Below are 22663 nucleotides of genomic sequence, written 5' to 3'. Positions count from 1 at the left end.
CAAATCAATAGTGGTAGATAACAACGTATCTGAACTCGATATAACTAAACTAGAAACTAATCGAAAAAATAAAATAAACGACAGGAAACAATTAACGGTAAAGGAATCGATATATGTGCGTTTTTGGAATGTCGGTTGCAACCGAACCTTTTATCAGGGTTTTCCGTTTCTGTATCACGATAAAGCCGTCGTTATCGATTCATACGTACAGTGGTTAACCGTAAATACCAGTGAACAATATAATGCCTCGAACTCTCCCCTGATTTTCGTAGTTCGTGGGTGGTTGCGATTTTGACGAACGCCCTTCGTGTGTTCGACGTGGGCGTAAGAACCGAGTGAAATTGAAAAAGAACGTGGCAAGCGTGACAAAAATTGGACAGGATGTGGTTGCACGCGCCCACGACAATCCACATTAACCGTGCATTAAGCAAAGGCAACCCTTCGCTCTCTTTTGCCCGTTATTGTTCCTGGCAGCTGCCTAATTCACGGTTTCGCCCGATTTTTTCCTCCCTCTTCCTCCCTCGTTCTTGTCCTCTCTTCTCTCCAGACCACCGTTTCGCCAGCAAACTACCACAACTTGTACCAAGTTGATCGCGTTATTACACAGTTATGAACTCCGATAATCATACAAACGAATAATAAAAATGAATCCGTCCGTTCATCTTCCGCAGCGATCGCGTTGCTCGCAGTGTAATCAAAAAATCGCTAGATCGATGTCATTTACAGAGAAGTCTTACTTTCCGATATTCAACGCGATCTCCTTTTCTCTATATACGTCTACGTCTGTGTAACGATACATCCAATGGAAATATCTGGAAAATTCCTCTGTTGAAATATCATTTAAAACAGCTGTCATAAATGACGAATCCGATGAGTCAGGTAATGTGCTGTTTTACACTTCGATAATCGTCATTTCATCTTTGCCGCGAAAATTGCTTATTGGTTCCGGTCAACTTCTTCCTCCTCTCGTAATTGAGGCTACGTAGTCCTGAAAGATATTCGTTTCGAAAGCGGAACCAATTAAAAGCAGAATAAAAATTTTAAATGGTATTTCGAAAAGAAGAATGTTTCTGATGTTTCCAGCGGCTTTGCGAACGTTGTCGTAAGCGTGCAGGGAGAAGGAAGGACGCTGTTAATCAGCGAATAGCAGAATTCTCTCTTGTAAATAACATTAGTCTGGAAGCTTTCTGGGCGGACTTTTCACATAAATAGGTGTTTTATATATACGCAATTCTGCACAGGGCGCGATCGACTCTGTATCTTGAAAAATGTCGGCTCAAGTTAAATCAAATTTCTATGTATCCAACGATACTATATATATATATATATATCGTTTTTGGTATTTTCTTACCAGGCACTAAAAAACCGGTAACTCTCTGTTTCGCGCAAAGTAAAGTCATCTTTTGATCTTTCGCAAGAATTTACGACAGTATGCGTAACGGGCAATTTGGTACGATCCAGATGTTAGTCGTTCCTCTGTTTGCCTCTTTTAGGATCCTAAGCGATCTCGTTTTCATCTCACGAAGAAAGGGAAACCGGCAAGCCCTTTTTACAACGATGTTTGTCCATCGGTAAACGATGTGGCCCGGTTCGTTCGTTCATAATAGCGGCAAAGAACGATCTTGTGACCGATCGTTGGTCGCGACCATTGGCCATTGTACGCTGACCGTCATTTTCGTCAGAGGGATTTTCCAAATTCGACGAGTAACCACCGCTTTGCGGGGGAGCCGGTTAGTCAGACAGCCTTCAGACCCAACCATTTTCAAGTCATTGAACCAGAGATGCACGCCACGTGTTTTCTGCAAGCTGCAAAGCGTTACGTCCACGGATTACTAATCGTCTCTGTGCGTTGAAATCAGAGTTAAAATACACGACACATGTCAACGTTGCGTATAATCGCTATGCTATGGTGCATTCTTTCTTCATTTTCAATGTGTGTGTACCAGCATGATTTCTTTTATGCGCGTAAAAGGATTAAGAATCACGTCAAACAGAGGGAGAGAGAGAGAAAGTATAAACACAGAGCGAAACGCAGATTGAACCGATAGAAATGTGCGCGATGGCACGGCTAACCGTTCGAGGTTTATCCGGTAGCACTCTGGCGACATTTTCTACGATAGCCGTTTCCTGTGGAGTTGTATCCACCAAATTTCAACAGATCGATCTTATCGATCGGTATTACTCGATCGACCATCTGTCAAGGACACTCTTCAAGGGTTGCTAACCCTTTTCTGGACCTCTACTGGACTTTTACGGACGAGCGGTTACCCACAATGCACTGTGAAAGGTGGACGAACAAAAGGAACGAACGGATACGTCGATTGCTCGATGCGTGACACGAATTTCCTCTATCGACGTGTCTACACTTACCGTATGTTTTTGAGAGGCACCGCAAACATCAATTTTGTATCGATTATGTAACGTGCGAACAACAGCGTTATTTCTCGAGCGCTCGCTGGAAATTAATCTATCGTTTACCGTGTTTCTTATAAACTCGATCAAACGATAATACCTACTTAAGATAAGAAAGAAACCCGAAAAAGAATTTCTACCATCAATTTTTTAAACGTAATGTATACTGAAACTTTGATTTACTTCAATGACGAATTTATTCAACGAGTAGCGTAGGATATTCTATTAACGATATCTGCCTATTCTGGGAAAATCTTTCCGCTGGTAGGTTTAGACATAACGTTTCTAATTACTTTACGTATTGATGCTTTTCCCATAGTCCGAGTATGAACCGAAAAATATAAATCAAATCTGAAACATCGAACGCTAACATCGTACAATTTGTCGATTAAGTCGGTCGTTTCTGTAACTTCGATTCGGTCGACGACGCGGCACCACGTAACGGAAACGTAGAGAACACGTGCAGACGCGCGCGACTCCTCCTTTAGGAAGAACAGGATCATAGAAGGTATGGTTTAATCGCGACGATTGCTCCAGGTCGCGATACGTTTAACTCGCAGCATGCACAAGCACGCCTCTATGTACGTGCACGCGCGATCGTCCACGCACGGTAACACGAGAGGAAGTTAAATTAACGAGTGGAGCTCCGCACGGAGCGGAGTTTGTTGCAGGAGGGAAGCAGCCCGCGTATCTCGGATATGCAAATTCGTAATAACGCTGTACGCCCGCGTATTACCGCGCGCGGATCCTCGACGCGGCATGCTCGTTGAAATTTACCGGAACGAAAGCCGCATCAGATAACGCTATTACGTTATACCCCACATTTTTCTTCCCTGCTACAATATCGGTTTCTGTACTTACGCCCAGTGCGTTCTCCAGCGATTATCTGACATTTTGTTTGCCGAATTCGAGCAACCCTAGCAAAAGTTCGCCTCCAGAGACCGACGAAGGCTTCGCTGATTCTCACTCGTACAGCTATTTCTCGTTTACTACGTTACAATGTCTCGATGCCTGTGAAATATATTCGCATGCCAATTTATTAGTTTTATTATTATTATAACATTGACGTGCTAATTCATTTTCTCCAAGCACAAAGGATCATCCAGCAGCCCTTTCATACGACTACACAAATTTGATACCGCGAACATTAAACGTAAAACGGGGAACAGGAGTATGCGATGCGACGAAAAGAATGCAATCCTCGAACAAGCCTCGTGTCGACAGCGAAATAGACATTTTTATTTGTCCGTTAATAATTGTTTAAACACCTTTGCATCGACGTGAATCGTTATTTCGGTTGCTCACACAAGGGTTGAACTGTCAACGAGACGCATCCCGATTAACCGCGCATTTTTTAGCGAAGCTGGAGGAAACGCGTACACATAAATTCGATTTGAAGTTTGGCGCGTAACGCGGAAAGTGTATATTCTCCTTTGGCCGCTCGCAATTACGCGGATATTAACTTGTGCGTTAACTAAATTTCCCCGAGTTACGAGCGTAACGCGTGAGATTAACATACGAATGTAAAAAAAACGCCGCCGTCCGGGGAAATCGAGCGAAACTTTTCGTTGGTTCACACGCGACAGGTGCGAACACGCGAAACGAACGACGTCGTCGACGACGCGACGGTGCGATTTTACGCGCGAATTTTATGTTCCGTAAACAAACTACTCTTGCAGAACCTTCCCCTTCGACGCTCGCGTGTGAAAATGACCAACGATTCCCAGTTCATCTTCGTTCTTCTTCGCCCTCTTTGTTCGTGCTACCGAACACAGTGGTTCAAACGTTTGACGCATCCGCTATTAGTACAATACGAATATTTACTTCTACAGTCGCATCTTTTTTGTTTTCCATTTTTTAGGAAAAATATTTCGCGTTACGTAATTTTGCACGCGCATTTTGAGATACGGTACGTCCGGTAGGAAACGACCGAGGGAATCCCTTGAAGACATTTCCGTTGGTATTTGCTTCCGGATTAAGGGACGACCGATGGGCACGTGTCTTTCCTGTCAGCGAAAAGGTTTCGCACGGCGAACGTTTCTTCTTCACGTTTTCGATCCGTCCGATTAGACAAAATTTGAAAATTATTCACACTGAAATTAATAAAATTTATATGGGGAATTTGTCGCGTTTGTGACAAAGGTAATCGCACCTTTGTCGCAAACTCCTGCGAATAAGATATTTTTCTAGATTTTCAGAAGTCAAGTTTGTCGACGTCTTAATCCATTAAAGCTCACCGTTGCTTCGACACGATATTTCATTTGCAAGCTTTTTCGATCAGTTTTCATTATCGAATTCCCTTCCTCAAAATTGTAGCTACGAAAGAGAGTTGCAACAAGTCCTCCTTAATATCTTCTTCGTTATCATTTAGATCCTAGAATTCCCTGAAATGTAAAGAATATTTATAAAATCAAATGAGTATGGTTTAACTCTTAATAGGTTAACGAGCCACGCGTCATGAAACGCAGGTCTGGCACACGAATATCCTTCGACAGGGTGTTCTTTGTGTAATCGTGGCCCATTATTTCCATGCTGGGGGCACGTGAACCATATGGCTCACGTGACCGTCGATGCACGCGTTCTCCAACTTCGATCGAGCTATCGAATTCACGAAATTTAAACTTTGCACGCGCGATCAGTTGCCCGTCAGCGCTTCGTTGGCTTCATGGGAAATAACATCAGCCGTCCAGTGTCCCTGAATGGAACTTTTTTCCTTCGTCCCTGCAACCCCTCAAAGTAGCCGTGTTCGTGTTCGCATCAGCTATTTTACATTCGTTTCCGATCGAATCTACGATCAAGTATTCAAATATTCTGTGATTGTTTCGTACGATTTAACGCGCACTACGTTCGAATCGTCAACCTACCGCAATTAGCAATGGGTTCACCAAGCCGTGGCGCTAAATATGCATCAATCTGCACCGATCCGAGACTCGTTTTTTGTCGATCGTGTATCCTGTGCGACGTTGATGACACCGTGTCCACGTTGATGACACCGTGTCGACGTTACGCTAAGTTAAGATGGAAACGCGTTCGAACGAATTATCGCTGCAACGAACGAGACGTCTGAAAATCGGAATGTTCGCGACGGATCATGAAAATACTCGAATGTGTACTGTAGAAATTTTGTACGAATGTATCATGTTTGTTATACGAAATGTTTCGATATTTTATTAGCGCTGTAACTGAAACCCGATTATCATGATCATGTTCGTAAAATTCGAAACCAATCGGCAAATGTAGTATATAGAAGTTAGAAGCCATTCATTGCGAACATACATTTGATAAATTAATTAGTATACAGCACGATCAGTGGTCTTAGATGTATAACATAATATAATTAGTGCCAAAGATGATCTCACTAAATATCGTGGATTACTAATATAAGGAACAATAAAGTGTTCAAATATTTTGGTGATCTACGTAAAGTGCGTGGTTGCATTAAGCAATCTTGTAATTTCTCTGTACGTCTTCAATTCTCGTTTCAAGATTTATAAATACGATTGTGATAATCAGCTGTCGTTACAGGACTAATGGAGTTTCATGAAATTTTATACGATGCACGTACTATATATTCACTGTGTACATACATACATTTCGTTGTTCTGACATGTTTGCCGAAACAACAATTCGTGAAAACACGCATACGTTATAACTACAATCCTGCTTTCATTTTTATGCGTTTTTTTGTTGACAAAAAGCCGTGTTCGACCGTTACAAGAACGGTATTCGTTCCAGAGAGCATTGTTCATTGTACAACTGGGTACACCTGCGCTTTACGATTGCTAAAAGCGGAAGAACTCCCCTGTGCATATGCTTCACCTGTGCTTTTCTATACTTTCACATGTGCACCATATCGGAGAAAGAGCGTCGATGCGTTTCTTAAATGACATTCTTTTGGAATACTTTCCTTCGAATTATCGTATATTACTCTCGTTTTGGGCTGGACTACGTTACGTTGTTTATAATTGTTTGCTTGAAATTCTACAACGGATTTCTCTATCCATAGTTACGTTTTACGTATCGAAATTATTTATTCGCAATAAGCAAACTTAGTTTCGTTTATGAATATGCATCGACTGTAATTTTATGTTACCGACAATAGATGAGAATTGTATTCGTTCGATGGTAAAGTGGATTCCCCTTTTATGAACATCGAAAATGTCTAATACGACGTTATCGATTCAGGATAAACTGTTACATTATCTTCGAAAGTTTCGAGATTTTGGTTAGATGGCGCTCGAGTTGACCTTTCGCAATAACAACGCAGTGAAGGATCTCACCGCCATTAAACGATACTTTCAGTGGCACGACGTTACATCGATGATTCTTTCTCTCGTAATTCGAAGGTAAACGCTTACGTTTATAAATTTTGTTTAAACCACGTAAGAACACTTTATGTAAGAATGATTATATCGTGAAGACGCGCCATAATCGACGAACATAATCCATCTCTTTGAACTTGAAAACGCAACAAGTATATTTGGTGGAATGTGTCACGATAATCTTATTCGATACGACAGTACTTTATTTTCGTCTAAGTAATAATTCCTTAAATAATCCCTTTCAAGGACCTTAGTTTAATCAGCAATACATTCGAGGCGATTCAACGTGGTATCGATTACTTTATAAAAAGATTCAAGGCACACAATGAAAAAACAGTCGCACGAAACAGATAACAATATATATTCGTTTATCGCATTCAAGGGAATTTTAACGCTTATCTATCGTGTTTGATCAATCGTACGTCTAAACGACGATTTTGTACGAAACTTTGGTTAATCGTCGTCGATAGCTTTGTTTGACGAAATGATACAGTAATTTTGCGAAAATTAGGAGAACGGAAAGCCGGGTAAAAGCAAGCCGGCATGGCTCATAGTCTTTGCCGCTGATAAATTTATCATTTGCGTCTATTTACATCCGAATCGATAATCGACGCCGCGGGCGCGCCTCTTGCGGAGTATATGTGTACATATGTATAATGTATGTACATGTTTGATAGTGAATAGTGAGTATACATGTAACCAACATATCCGCGTATTCGTACTGTGTCTGATTATTATTCGATACAGCTACGCAGTGTGCTATTCTCGCGAAAATTCGGGTTCAAACGCTTCCTCTCGTGAGTACAATTTAACCCTTTCGGGGCGTGTTTCTCTTTTAACAACGAACGTAATCTAACATAATCTAACAACAGAAAATATAATCAAGTTTAAAAAATTCTAGATTCTATTTTACAAAAAGTTTTATTTTAGTGCGGTTAATTTATTTTTGCTTCCATCGGCTCTTAGGTATAAGGATAGCGAATAATATGATTTTTATCAATTATATTGGATATATTTATTAAGTTAACATATATGATTAAAAAAATAAAAGGCATGTATGACGATATGCTTTAGAAACGGATATAACATTGTGACTTTAATTGAGAAAGAAAATGATTCTTACCGACAATGGAAGAATTACTGCTGTTAATACATAAGTTATATGTATACGTATAGGTCTATACTACATACATACCCTAATATTTTTCCATTGAATATCGTAGTCGACATTATTTTATACAAACGAATGAAATTCCTAGAAAAAAAAAACCTATAAGTAGTGACCAAATTTTTCACAGAGAGGAAGACAAATTACATATAAGTCTGTAGAAAATTGTCTCGCCCGAGCATGCAAATTTTCGCAATTTTCAGATATGTAGCTATACATATACTAAGCTTCTTGACAATTTTCAAACGAATGTACTGCAATATATTTCATTTACAATTTAAAATTTAAAAAGCGTAAAGATACTGGAATAGGTTCGTTCAAATAATATTTTTACCGTTCTCGCTTGCGAGAACGTCGCTTCTCGTCACGAGGCCGCCAGGTGTCGTCATCTACGCAGTTATCATTCTACACGCGTACGTTATACGACCTCACGAAAAATCCTCTCGCCCTTTGACATCTGTTTCCTTTCGCCCCTTTGCGACAGACCAGTTACTTAGTTTCCCAGTTCTGTTCGACTCGATTGCATTCAATCCAATTTCTTTTCGCCTGTCTCAACAAGATCGACAACATCTTAGTACATCTTCTCGTACGTCAGACGTTTTAGATCACGATTTTTGTCCACGAGAGAGGTTAAAGCAACTGAAATTACGGAAAATTCCAAGATTCTGAAAGTCGTATAAATCTCTGTCAATAGGATCTTCGCTTATCTTCGTCCGAAATAACCGGTAACAAAACCTAAAGTTATTTACATTTTTATCCCCATAGTAAAATCCTCAGCCTTCCACGTAGCACTGTCGTTCGGTATTCGAACAACCGAACGAAAAACATGGTCTAGTAGTAGGATAACGAGCTAGAATTGACGGTATAGTTATTCGTGACTCAACCGTGTCGATGACTAGTACAGTTCGAACGTGTTTCGTGAGAGTTCCTTCTACTCAACTCGTATAGACTATGGACGAACGGTTTGTAAATCCGAGGCGTGAATCGTGAAGCGACTTCGAAACGGTAAGATATACCGTGTTTGGAGGAATTAAGCTAGCTCTATCTAGGAACGGTATCGGGCCACGCTTGTAAGCAAAGCTAGCTTATCGTGACCGGTTATAAAAGAACACAGATAAATGGTACGTGGAGAGAACACGACCGACTTGGAGATCGCGGTCGACTCGGTCAGGCAGGGTCACCGCTTCCGCGACTGTCCTACACCAGCGACCGTGTGCGTAGGCTCCTGCATATGTATCGTGTCTTGTAGTCGGCTCAGGTACGCAATATTAGGTCCGTTTTGCTGCTTATCATTCGGCGGGCCGTTCTGTCGGTTCGTTCTCGTCGAACACGGTGGCTTACGGAAATATTCGAATATTTGTGACGTTCTTTAACGAGTATACTATGGCTGTTACACGAAATATGTTGTCACGATCACAGCGCTCCAGTTTGAAATAAATCTGAAAATGTATTAGGTTATCCCGAAAGCTTCTTTCGTTTTATAAGAAAATAATGGATGCACCACATTTATCGTTTTATACGTGCGTCTAATAATGAAAATTTAATACATAGAAGCTGCAAGATATCTAGTGCAATATACCGTATCGAAAATTATGAAGATAATTAAACAGCCAATTATCTCTTACATCAACGTCTCGATGTCAAGTGGAATCATTTCGAACATTTATTATATGCGTAAAATGTTTTTATATTTCTCTTGTATACTAATTTTTGAACGAATATATGTTTCCTATAAATATCTTGTAACTTCTGTGTACGTTTCCAGTTTGGTCTCAAATTTTATCAATATAATCACGTTGGTCAGCGTGTTTCATTGTATTACCAATGTTACATGCAATGCACACAATTCTTTCGATAAGTTTCTACTTTTCTGCGATAAATGTACAAAAATGTGAACCACCCGTATGTTTAACGTCAAAATGTAAAGAGCGATGCGTACATGTGCTACACGTTATACGTATACGATACCACGAATGTATTAGACAATTTGTTCTCTCTCCAACTGTCCCTACTTCCGGTTCATACATAACAGCGACCAACGAAGGCAGTTCGATTAGAAGAAATTCTCAATGAAACGTTTTCCATTATAAAACGTGGAACGTCTTTATTGCTAAAAGTTTCCAAGTCATTTTACGCGCATCTAACAAAAGAACGAAATTAACGCGCGAGTATCAATGGCTCGAGGAAACTCGATAAGACTCGTTTCCGTTGCTATCCCGCGTCCTATGGTTACGCAAATCCGATGGCCGATCCGGAAGAATCCAGCCAGCGAATTCGCGTCAGTTTTATCCGTAATAAAATTATATGCCGCTTAGGTAATGTGATTAACTGGATATCGATCGTGTAGTAGCGTCCGATGCTGTTCTCCTTGCAGTAGCTAAAATGTCTTATCTAGCATTTTTTTTTTTTATTTTTCAAGATACCTTGAACTATTTGAAGTCATCTGTGGTTTTTATCGTCTTTAAGTAAAATATTATTATACAAGATATTACGAAATAATCGATAAATATTTTAAATAGTACGAAGAGGAACGAAGGCGACACAACAACGATGATAAAACTTTGACTTTTTCTTATTCCACGTAGAGCTTAACTTTGCATTAATCGCGCGTATGTGCCTATGAAGATAATAAAAGAAAATTCTCTGGGGATTAAATTTTATTATAGAACATCGCGTCCTTCGTAATTTGGCAATTGCAAATATCACACGTTAGTGAGTCGGATTGAGAAATTATACGAGGATGAGTAAATTTAGTACGGCTGATCCTAAGTCCGCTTAATATTATTTATTATTTACGGTCGAGATCCACAACGATCGGATCGTTGTTAAATCATTGTTAACTTCGTAATGCATTAATTAACGATGATACGGAATTTTTCCATTCGTTGTAACCAAAAAGAAAGAAAGAAAAAAAAAAAAAAAGGAAGAACAAGAATTTTTACGAGGATGTGCGTTCAATCTCGACTTCGAAGTAAAAATTGATCCTGCCACGGATACGATTTCTCTCATCGTGATATTCTTTGCTCCGTTCGTTTCGTACGACTCGAAAAAGAAAATTTGATCGGTCGAGAAAACTGGCCAGCTTGGTCGTTGGTTCAACGTCATCGTGTGCAGTTGGTTCACTGGCCTCGTCCCTGTGCCATATGGAGAACACGGGGAAACAAATTGTTATCAATTGTGGCGATAATTCGCCGTTGCAGCGTGTTCGCCACCAAATCGTCGCCCTATCATCCTGGTAGGACCCATTAAAACGCAATACACCGGAAGCATCCAAGCCATCGTGCAATCAGAAATTCTTGCTCGATCGAAAACCAACTATTCTATGAGCGAACGAATCCGGCAATCCAACGATTCTTCTATTCGCGCGGGTAGCTTCGTCGATATCGTTCATTAAAATGTTCATCGCGTTCGATTAAGTTTCACTATTTTATTCGTTCCGGTTTGGACGGTAACGTACAGATTCTTGTGTGGACGATGTTTAATCCAACTACGGTCCTTGAATATTTGTTATTCGTCTCGTTTCGACAAACGAAGAGATTGTTAATCAAAAACATAAAAGACTAAGATCGACACGAGACGATATTATATAACAATGAATCTTGATACGTTTAAAAAATCCGTGCACTTTGATCGTTACTTGCGTTTTGTATATCTTCTTTAATGATTACCGTCATTTTTGCGTCAGCTCTACTGTCGCGCTGCTATACGTATAATTATTGCGTGCAACTGTATATAAAATAATTAAATACATATCTAAAGTCCGCAATGCGTCCTGTATCGATAGTAAAAAGCGCATCACCTCGTACAGTTACATAGAGAACAAATAATGTACTAAAACTTGAGATCGCCTTCACCTAAAAACAAATACATTTATCGTTCAGTTAATTAACCACTTAACAGAATATGTACGATGTTGTATATATGCAACGTGCATGAGAGAGTTTCTAATGGTAAAATCGATTGGACGGAAAACGATGCACGGGATGTAACGGGGTTAATATTCGTTTGAGCATTCGAGACCATGTTGCTGCTGATAGGACGCTTTTCGTCCGCTAGATTGTAGATTGATCGAGTCTTTCCTAATTGAATCTTCCGTGCTGGAGGACGACGAGCAACGTCCTGAAGGTCTTTTCGACGAAACGTCGCGACACAACATCTCCGCAACGACGTTAATCTTGATACGAACGAAATTTTGATATTCGTTATACGCTGCATGTCGTTTCTTCCCTCTCTCTCTCTCTCTCTCTCTCTCTTTTTCTCTCTTTCCTTTTTATGGCTGGGCAGAAAAATGTATCTCGAGTACCTTCCTCCTCCCGATATTTCCCGACCACGACTTACGAGGTCCGCGTTTCGCCTCCGATATTTCCTGCGCTCGAGTATTTTTCCGTGTGCACGGTGACGCACTGTGGCGTCATAAAGATTCGCAGAGATCGACGCGAAGTTAAATCGCATCCACTACTCGTCTCTCTCCGTCGTCATTTTGGTCTCTTTGTCTGTTTCACGGTAGGCTCATCGATACCAGCTTTGATAGCGCATCTTGACTTTTGACTTCGCTTTATCATTTTTCTTCAAGAACCGCATTATTGTCGAGGCTTCGAATATGTTGTCGTTTTTCGACAAAAATTCACGATCTCAAAAGATACATACGTTTGAAATGGAAAAACGTAGAGCGTTATCCACTGGCAAAATGATTGCCTATTTTAGAGGGATGCGGAACGACTCATTGAAAAGTGCAATCGATGCCGGTCTATTCTGAAGCAAAATGGAACGTTCCTCGGTTTGCGAATCTATCGTTTATTTCGATTCTCTCCGTCGTCCCTTTAAAGACCATAAAGCTCCATAATATAAGATACTAATTTGCTTTACCCGGAATCGACTAATTGTTAAGAAGAGTACGGTTGATTCTCAACAAAATCAGCATTGTCAAACAGAATATGTAAGAATGAAGGCCAATTGGCAAAGAGATAAGATGTTCAATCAAGCGTTCTACGCATCCTAAGTGCCATTTATTTTTGCTTAAATTTCATGAAATTCTCTCGTAAACCAATAAATTACACTTACTACCTGACAGAAAGCTTTTAAAAAGGAAAAATGGGTTTTATGGAGGAAGTGGAAAGGTACAGTCTCGAAGGATTAACTTTTCGATGGCTAATTATAGTAAAGCAGGATTCTATTGTGTTGTGTACACGATGGAACCGGCATACTCATTTGCTTTCATTTGGATCGCAGACACAATTTCCTCGATTGTTTATCGTTAACCGTTAAGTCAACGTTAGGGGGGTTTCGTTATAAATTTGTCGATGATTTTTCGCCTGGCGTAAGCCTCGTCCTCACTAGCCGATTCTTTTCTCGGTGAACGGTCCAGGGCCGCTCGAGAGGTAAACCTTCGAACAAAACGACTTTCAGAGCTGGCAGTAATGTACTTTCACATTTGCAGACCGAGGCATTGAATCGTGTTGGAAACTCGTTTCGTATTGCGCGACAGGGAAGCGATAGGAGGCGGACAGAGACGCAGACAGAAACTACCTTCAACGGGAATGATTTTTCGCAACGACGCACCGACGCGACGGTGCCGCGAGGCTTCTCACGAAAATGTTAGCTGCCTGGCTCGTTTCGAGTGGAACGGTAACCCGCCGTTGACGTTCATCGGTTTCGCGATCGTCCACCGTGTCCGCGTGTTTCCATTCGTCCAAAGTACGCTCCGCTCGACCTGTACAATTCGCTACAATTCGGGTGACACTCGATGTGTATAAGACTATGGCTACAGTGGATGCGTATTCCGACCAAGTGTCGTTCCGACGAATACGTCGAAACAATTAAATGTACGAGTACATAGAGTGACCGAAAGAAGGAAATATTTTTACGAATATGTTACGTGTGTTGGACAAAACTTTTTGAAATTTCATTGCCACTCGTATACGATCGAAGCTGATTATGTATCGTGATGATAGCAGCAGAATTTGAAACCAATCTGGAAATGTATATGCAAGTTACAAAACATTTATGTACTGTAAACATACACATCGTGAAAACTTAATACTTGGTACACCGTATAAATGTTACATAATATAACATTTTGCATTAATACTGTAATGAGATACGATCGTCACGATTGTATTGGTACATCTTTAAAACGACACTGAAAATGTATAGAGAAGTTACAAGATATTTATCGCAAGTATATCTATACCTCGCAGAGATTCTGAGAGCATTTACATAGTCAATTATACATTATGTCAGTGAGCCACGATACTCACTGGTTAAATCGTATTTGTATATTTCGTTCGTCGGAACGACAGTTCGTCAGAAAACAGATCCATCGTAATTCTAACTAATAGTCTAAATTATTTAGATCGTTCGATTAAAAACTATCGACCTTTCTCTTCAAAATGCTTTCAACGATCTTCACCGAGTATTTTCGTTAAGACGTACGTTCCTGGATGAACTTTAGAGACCGCGGGCGAATACGGAGGTTCGCGGTACTCTGATATTTAGAGAGCGATCTGTATTCACGTTCCCGCGCAGGACAGCAAGTGCACTGACCCAGTGACACGTGGAAAATCTCTTCGGCGCGTGTACGGTGTGGGTCGCATCGAAAACTCGCGAGGTGACTTTGCCGGCTAATATCGACGATGACAGTCGCCACGGAGGCATGTAACTTAACTTTTTGGCAAGAAAAAAAGCCACGTGACTTGGCTGACTCGAGATGCCTCGATAACTACGCAAATAGCGTCGATTTTAATTTTTCACCTATTCAGCCGATCGAACACGGATCTCTTTCTCCTATAATCTCCATCGACTTTCCAATCCGCGAGTCGCAATTCGAGTCCCCGACGTTGCTTTTCTCCACGATCGTATTACACATACCTCGCGCGTTCTACGAGGAAAAGCAGTTTACCGTCATTGAAAACGGGAAGACTCGAAGCGTCGAGTAACGTTGGAATAGTCCGACGCGTCGTGAAAATTCAGGTGCAGCCCATTAAAAGGATAGGAACATTTTTTCTAATCTGTGGAACCAAGGAGAATGACGAGAAGAAAAAAAAAGGACAGTTCAGTTACTGAGAGACGATCGTAGAAATCACATCGTCCGTTTACGCACGCGAAAGTTACAGTTATTAAGTATTTCGTAAAGTAAAGCTGATATCGTGTGTCTTTTACGAACTGTATTTATTCTAACACTACGCTTTCCGTTACTTATTTCGTTTAACTTGTAACTGAAAAATCTGACGAATAATTTTCTCTACGCGATAATACGACATGTCGAATAATTTTCTCTGTACAATAATGGAAGAACGGTGCAACTTTTCTCGGAAAGCGGATGGACGTTGTCGGTGTATATAATGCCGGAGCCGGCCGAGAAAGGAGAATAACGGGACGAACGCTATTTATTGCGTTTTCAGGTCAGACAGGAGCGCGTGAATTTTCGTACGAAAAACGGGTGCCTGCAGGCTTCCAAACCTCTCTTTCTCTTTGTCCATTTTCGAAGGCACTTGCTGTGAAACCGTTGAGGGATTTTCAAAGTAGGGTGCAGAAGCACGATGGTTAGAGTGGGGTGGGGTACGATGTGGCGAAGTGGGATCGAGGGAGGGGCGTAAACCGTCGTACGTACGGCCTGGCTCTCTTTATTGCACCCTCCTCTGGGTCGGTGCCGTGGACCCAATTCGCTCCGAGACCTCGACGACGTTGCGCCTCTAGCGCAGTATACCGTGAACGTATTATGGACGAGTTGGATTTTCACGTTCCGATTGGAAAATTCAGAGTCCCGCCCGAGAGAACTGCTATCCTTTAATGGCCAATGACGTCACGCGTCGCCAGGTACGCGATTAGAACAAGCCAGACTCTAATAAGATGGTAAACGTTTCGCTTAGCCACGCTCGAATCAGCGAACCTTCCGTTCCGATTGAAAAAATTTTCTCACGAATTTCCCATGGAAACAACCCTCCGCTCGGTCGATTCGATCGTGCGATTCTTCTAAGCGCGATGCGAGATCGCGTTTCGTACTATACGAGAAAAAGAGCGACTGTATCTTTAGACTGGCCGGGTCTGACGTAGAAAGATCCGGTTTCAGTTGGCTCGGGCGCAAACGGATTATCTTCTAATCTAGAGGCCGAAATTTCAAACTACTTTTCGCCTACTTTTGCGAATCTATCGACTAGATTGACTATCGCCCCCATAGATCAAGGACGACTGTTTCATTTCTCTAAGAAGCATTCGAGACGAGTTTCAAGGAATGGGCGTAGCTCCCGGATATGATCGGATCGGCAATTCGTAAAGCGGGTAGCTATTTTTGTAATTTACGAAAAGACCACCGCCGCGTTATTAATACTCCGTCATTCGAACGAAGCAGTCGTAAAGATATCATCCTTTCCGGCACACGCTTGATTCTTCGAGTCCCGTGTCCTTCGATCAAATAAACGCTAAATCGTTTCGACGGCATGAACGAGTGAAACGTCCGTTTCAGAAACTACAAAGTTCAAGTCCGATAAAGCGTCCTCGATGGAGTATTGTTTTACTCATCGCACGCGTACTTGTTCGACATTTTCATGGAAAAACGATTTGCATGAATTTGATGTAAAAACAGGAGACTTTCGACCTTTCGCGCATTGCCGTTCGATTAGATTAACGATTAATCGCGAGGTACGAGCACGTTCATTTTGCTCGACGTACGGTGGTACGACCGTGAAAGTCCTTAGATCGCTTGGTATTTTACTTGTTTCCGTTTGTTTCACTACGATGATTACAAATAGCTGGTTCGACCACCCGTATACCGTTGTCTTGTCCTTTTTTTTCGTCAGAGACCGGCGTACCGTGGCGCACGGCAAAACAAGAAATCGATGGTGAAAATAATTGCACGAGACGTTTATTTCCATGTAACCCAGCGTTGCAAAATTAACAAACAAAACGAACGTTTCGCGCACGCGTTGCGTACACGGTGATCCTCGATAAGAACGCTCGTTAACGAAAACAAAATTACACAGATCGATCTACATATGTTGAAAGACCATTAGCGACTAGCGTCATTCGCCGACGTCATTGCGATTTCCCTTGAACGCGAACGCTGCGGCGAAGATCGGAACAGCGAAACACGAAACGCGGGGTACGCTTTCAAAAAACAACATGCAAACTGATCGGTTCTAGAAAATTTAATTGGACCAAGGAATTATACGCGTCTCTTTTTGATCGAATGAAATTGCAACATTTTCACGCAGCAACGTATCCATATGTCCTGCAGATTCACGCGATAAAGAGGCCTCTATGGTTTCTTAAAGCGACGGTGGCGGTTGGAGTTGGAGCGCGTATACGTCAGAGCGTGGCACATGAGTCATCCAAGAGGAAACGGGGACGGGGCGCTTGATGCGCCCACGATATCGCCGCCCCTGCGCAGAAAGTGAGCGCAAATCGCCGAGGCGCACCGAAGATGGCCGAAGTGGTTCAGTCGTGCGGCAGTCGAGCCCGAGCGATCCCCCGATCGCAGTCGTGCGCGTTGGAACGACAGGTACTACGAGTACGGGTACGGGTACGGGCAGTCAGTAGTGGACTAGCGGCAACGGGAGCAGCAGCAGTAGCGTCCACGGCGGCCGTAGCGGTGGTGCAGCGTTAACAACAGAACGAAACGGAGAAGAGAGTATTATGGTAGGTCAAATTGACAGAAGACATCGGTAAACGGGTAAATAACGGGTTCGTCGGGTTTACCCTGTTCTGTCCGGGCGAAGATCCGTCGTGTTGAAAACGAAGGTGCGCGCAAACGCTAGCTGCTCCACGGAATATGTATGTGACGGAGGTGGGCGAGGGCCGTGCGAAAAAGTGGCGAAAACTGTGAGAGAGGTGCAGTGCCTCCACGTCGGTGGCAGTGGCGGTATTGGTAGTAGTGGTGTTGGTGGTGTGGTGGTCGTGGCGGTGGTGGTGGTGGCGGCGGTGTGGTGTTGCTGGCGCTACTTCGGTGTATATGCGCGTGTGTATTGGTGAGACACGCACTTCGGCGGGGCCGTGGTTCTCGCTCTCTCTCTTCTGTTACGTCTCATTCCCTCCTTCTCTCGAATCCCCCTATTCACCGCGACTATCCTCTTTGTCGCGCTCACGGAGGCCATCGTACCGAAAGCGACCGAGCCAGGCCAGGCACTACGCAAGATGGCTGTGTGTCGCTAACGAGAGCCCGACAAACCAGACGGGGAAAAGACAACCCGGGAATAAACAGAACATGCTGCTACGTGATCGTCGGGCCCGTCCCTGAACAGAGAGACACTGGCCAAGAACCGAGAGGTATGTTTCTCTTTTTCTTCTTTTCTCTCCTACTTCAATTTTGCCGACGATCCGTAACATGTTCCTTCCTTCGCTCTTTCTTTCCGACACGCCGTTAATCTCGTGTGTTTCCATCCCTTGCGTAGGAATCAATGAAACGATGCTTTTCCATATTTCCCCGGACGATATTTGCGGTTGACAGGTTACCGGAAGATACCGTGACTCGCGTGTCTTACCCGTTCCACTCTCGGTCGAGCGATTCGCGTATAGCCTATCATATTGCGAACGCGTATATTCTCACGAGCATACGTACGTTCGATACAATGAAAACGTAAACAAATTAAAGTTTTCCCCCTCGTGAACTTCGGTCAATTGCCGTGCGTTCGTTTCACGAAACTTTTCTGCGAAAACCAGTAGGCTGATCGCGCGATCATACGGTGTAAATTGATCAGGTTAGCGGCGTGACAGTTTAAATTTTTTCTCCGCACCAGGTTTCGTGTGACGTCGACACGACAGCCACCTAGGAGATCGCGAAACGGGAAAAAGAATCGGAAACATCTGTTGCCGAAAGCTTGAAACGGCGAACATAACCTCAGAATGTCGGTTTGCACGCGTCGTCGTTAGGTAGAAGATATATGTTCGGATCCGTGTTTTTCATTTCCGTCGATTTATGCTTTTATCAATGAAAGCGATCGTCGGTAGGTGTGTGCGTGCGCGTTTCGAGCTTGATAAATAACCTTTTGCCGTGGTAACGTTTTGCCTAACTTTTTTAATCGTAACGATCGTCTCGAGCGTGGATCTCGATAATATGTTGCGCAGTGGGATGCAATTTCACGAAACGCGTAGTATTCCTGAAATTGGACGAAATGCCAGCGCAAACGGAGTCGTGCCGACCGAGTGGAAAAGTTTCTGAATTGTAACACGCGAGCGAAGAACATCTGTCGACCAAGCAACTGCGTGCACGTAGGCTGGAAGTCGCGTCGCAGAAGCGTTTACTGGATCGCGATTTCTACGTGTCACCGAGTTGTACGTCGATAGCGTACGTATATATATATATATATACATATATATATACATATACGATGTTTCATTACGAACGAAATCCTAGCACTTTTCGTTCCTTCGTTCAACACGCGCGTAAGCTCGCCTGGAAATTCCCCATCCACATAACACACCGTCGGTTGCTTCGTGCCAAAGTGTATACAGTATCTGGATCATTTACCAACGTGCGACCGTCCTCGTTTTTTTTCTCTTTATTTTTTTTACGTTAAAACCTACTGTCACAGGCAGTAGCGATATTTTTTATTTCCGCTTAGCTTGGGACACTCTCGTATCGATACCACGTTTCGTTTTGTGAATCGTGCTACGTTGCCGTCGAATGGTTCTTCCCCCGGCTGAAATTATATTTTAGCGACGGATCGAATACTGCTCGCGATGTCGATCAATATCAACTCTTGCCTCATGATTTTTCCGTTTCTTTCTTTTTTTTTTTTTGTAGTGTATACGTTAGGATTAATTAATACTTTAACAATGTGTCTACACACGATTTTGTCCATGTTAGTCAAAATGTCTTATGTAGCGTCTTTTCTTTTTTCAAGATACGCTGAAATATTTAAACTATATCGGTGTTTTTTACTTTTTAAGCGAGGTTATGTAGTAGGCTGTTCCGAAATAATGACCAAACATTTTAAACTGAACGAGGCAAAATAAAGAATAATGAATATGATAAAAATTCGAATTTATTCGGTTTCGATATGGTAGATAGGATACTATAACTGAGAAGGATAGAATTTGTAATTATAATTTTAAAACAAATTCAGGATTGAAATTGAACTTTGGTACGATTCTGCGACTCCTCTTGTTTCGCTTTAGAAATGAGCGATTTAGAAGCCACATTGGTCAACTCTATAAATCAAGTACGGGAAAATGATGATATTACGAATGCTGTTCTTCAAATTTCCTATTATTCATGTTACCTTCTCCTGATAAATGACTTTATGGAACTAAATGATTTGTGAATTGAACATTAATTGTTCACTCGAGTAATGAAATTGAGGAATTAACAGAAAGTGGAGAATACGATCGGTTTCTGTTTCTGAGATAGTCGAAAATGTAGCTCGATATTATAAAGGAAGACGTTAATCTTTCGAAATAAGACGAACCGCTAACTACATTTCTCTTTCCATTTCGAAAACGAAATAGCGAGCGAAAGCAATTTCAAGATAGAAAGAAAAATAATCATCGAATCGTTTTCCCGTGGAACTCCGACTGAAAATCCAATTAGTTTCATCCGTATCCCTGTTCCTCGGAGTTCTGCGCGTTCATCCGCAGATCGATTGGTGCTCTATATTGTCGCGTTTGATTATCGTTTTCTAATTATCGACCGCCGTCTGGCAGTCCGTGAGGCAAACGAAGTAATCGGAAGTGGCAACCGGCGGCATAGTGCGCTCGCGCAGCATTTTTTATCTCGTTTCTACGAGATTTCCTCAAACGTGGCCTTCCGAAAGGCCTTTCGGCATTTCGAGGTTCGCTTCTCGACACGTGCGAACACGTCCCAGAAGGACATTGCCGCACTTTAAGATTACTACTTCTCTTCATTGTGCGTGCGTGTATATATCAACGTACGTCGTTCCATTTACTTTTTCCTGTTCCTCTTACAAACCACATTTCGTTTTAAACACCGCGATAGGCGAATGACAAAGCACGAAACAACATTTTATGGTAATATATCGTGACACAAGAGCGGGAAGGACGTGATTCCTCGTGTAAAAATAAGTTGGAAATGTCGAATTTTTCATACGATCCTTTGTTTTCGAGAAAATGCAGTTTGATAATTTGCTCGACATACATACAAGGTGTATTGTAATTCGTGATAAAAATGGGGTCAGCGAGATCCTGTGATTGAAAACGAAGCTGAAATGAAGGATAACGAATTTGCGTTTAAGAGAATCAAGTTTGAAAACTTGTCAGGTTAGTTATATGAATCTGCCTGATTCAGCCGGCTAGACAGGAGTGGACAATAGACTGGACACTACTGTAGACGCGAAAACAAGTTGAGAACGTAGTGCAAGGATTTTTCATTCGGAGTGTTTTTTACGAGAGAATCGAAATTCAAAATTTTGTCCAGCCTGCGTATATCAGGTTAATTCTCGACTGAACGTGATCAGTCTATTCAAAGGAAAACTTATTTTAACTTATTTTCATATATAAAATAATTTTGTTATTGTTTTTCCATTATTAGAATTAGAGAATTAGCTAAACTCACATCTGCTAAAAATATCCAGGGTTCATAACAGAAATGACCTCTGTCCATGTTTGACTCATTCCATTTTTCCTGAATACATTTAAATCATGATTTCGCGATCACCTTGTATATTAGGAACGGTAAAGCACATACGTCGACTATGCTCAACGATAGTTATTGTTTCTAAAGACATTATAATGAAATATCGTATAATTACACGAAATTGTACGGCGATGAGGAAGTTTGATCGAAAATGGTTGTTTCGTGATTTCAAAGCGATCACGAGCAAGTTTGTGGAGTAAACCGAATATCGATCGATACGTTAAACGAACTTGCTATAGCGCTCTGGGACATTTGTTGATCTTTAGGTAACCTTAAATGAGGAATACGTTCGATATCGCGCGATAAAAGCAAGATAGGTGGCCGAGCTCACCCTTAAAATCTTCGAATACTTATTTCTTATACAGTGGTGTGTAAGAGTTTTCGGATAAATTTCCCACTTTATACTCCAAGAACGATACTTTAAAGAATTTGAAATGGTGATTGGCAAGGCGGAGTTTATGAGATTACAGCAATCTTTATTTTTATTTTTAAATACAATGACCAATATAACGCATAGAATAATACTTTTAAAAGATTTTGTTAATTATCCTTCGTTCAAACACGAGAGTGCTACGTTATGTCTCTTCTTGTCTTTCAAATAATAAATTTTACAAAATTAAAGCTAAAATATTTTTTAAAGTACTGAATTTTCGACTTAATACTTCTTGTAGTCGTTGTCGTCTTAATACTTCTCTATGTAGAATGAGTAAATGATTTGGTTTACGATAAGAAATATTCTCGTTTCAAGAAATAATATAACTGCGAAATGCATATACATCGTTGCACTTGCGAAGAAAATCATCGGGAAATACAACCATTCATCTTTTTTCTGTAACATTTTCTTTTAACTTTATCCGAGAAAGAGATAAGACTTGCTTCAGTTTCGTAAATCATCTTGTATAATTACGTAACGATATTTATTTGTTGCACTGCTTTCTTTTACTCGCCATACCCTTGTACCAAATATCTCTTAAATGATTCTTTTGGATATCGCTATGTTAGAATATACTTAAAGCGAAAAATTCATTTGACAGTGAACTTTTGCATAATAATCGCAAGATAATCTTCCTCGAAATTCCTACTCTAAATGATATTCAAACTTTTAATTTTACAATTAAATTCTTAATCATAAGAGACGTTTCAATGTCCTTCGTCTTTTTTTTTTTTTTTTTTTTT

The 22663-nt window shown here is 41.4% G+C and overlaps 1 protein-coding gene and 1 long non-coding RNA gene across 12 annotated transcripts in view; one reads left to right on the top strand and one right to left on the bottom strand.

The window, feature by feature from the left end:
- Nucleotides 1-7681: 7681 nt before the first annotated feature.
- Nucleotides 7682-16999, bottom strand: LOC122574092. Its single transcript, XR_006318896.1, has 3 exons — nucleotides 8652-16999; nucleotides 8237-8567; nucleotides 7682-7989 (listed from the first exon to the last, which is right to left on the bottom strand). It is a non-coding gene; the product is annotated as an uncharacterized LOC122574092 (long non-coding RNA).
- A 1025-nt stretch (nucleotides 17000-18024) lies between these two features.
- LOC122573961 (homeodomain-interacting protein kinase 2) overlaps nucleotides 18025-22663 on the top strand; it is a 39015-nt gene continuing 34376 nt past the window's right edge. For 9 of the 11 annotated variants that reach the window (XM_043741072.1, XM_043741034.1, XM_043741013.1 and 6 more), the window contains exon 1: nucleotides 18028-18162. The gene's annotated coding sequence lies outside the window, so the exon portion shown is untranslated. Of the gene's footprint in view, nucleotides 18163-22663 lie in introns of all 11 variants that reach the window. The other 2 variants (XM_043741067.1, XM_043741074.1) reach the window with 2 other exon arrangements.

Source organism: Bombus pyrosoma, linkage group LG2 (assembly GCF_014825855.1).
Source record: "Bombus pyrosoma isolate SC7728 linkage group LG2, ASM1482585v1, whole genome shotgun sequence".
Taxonomy (NCBI): Eukaryota; Metazoa; Arthropoda; class Insecta; order Hymenoptera; family Apidae; genus Bombus; species Bombus pyrosoma.
Note: the sequence above shows the minus strand (reverse complement) of the source record. Positions and strands in the feature narration are given on the sequence as shown.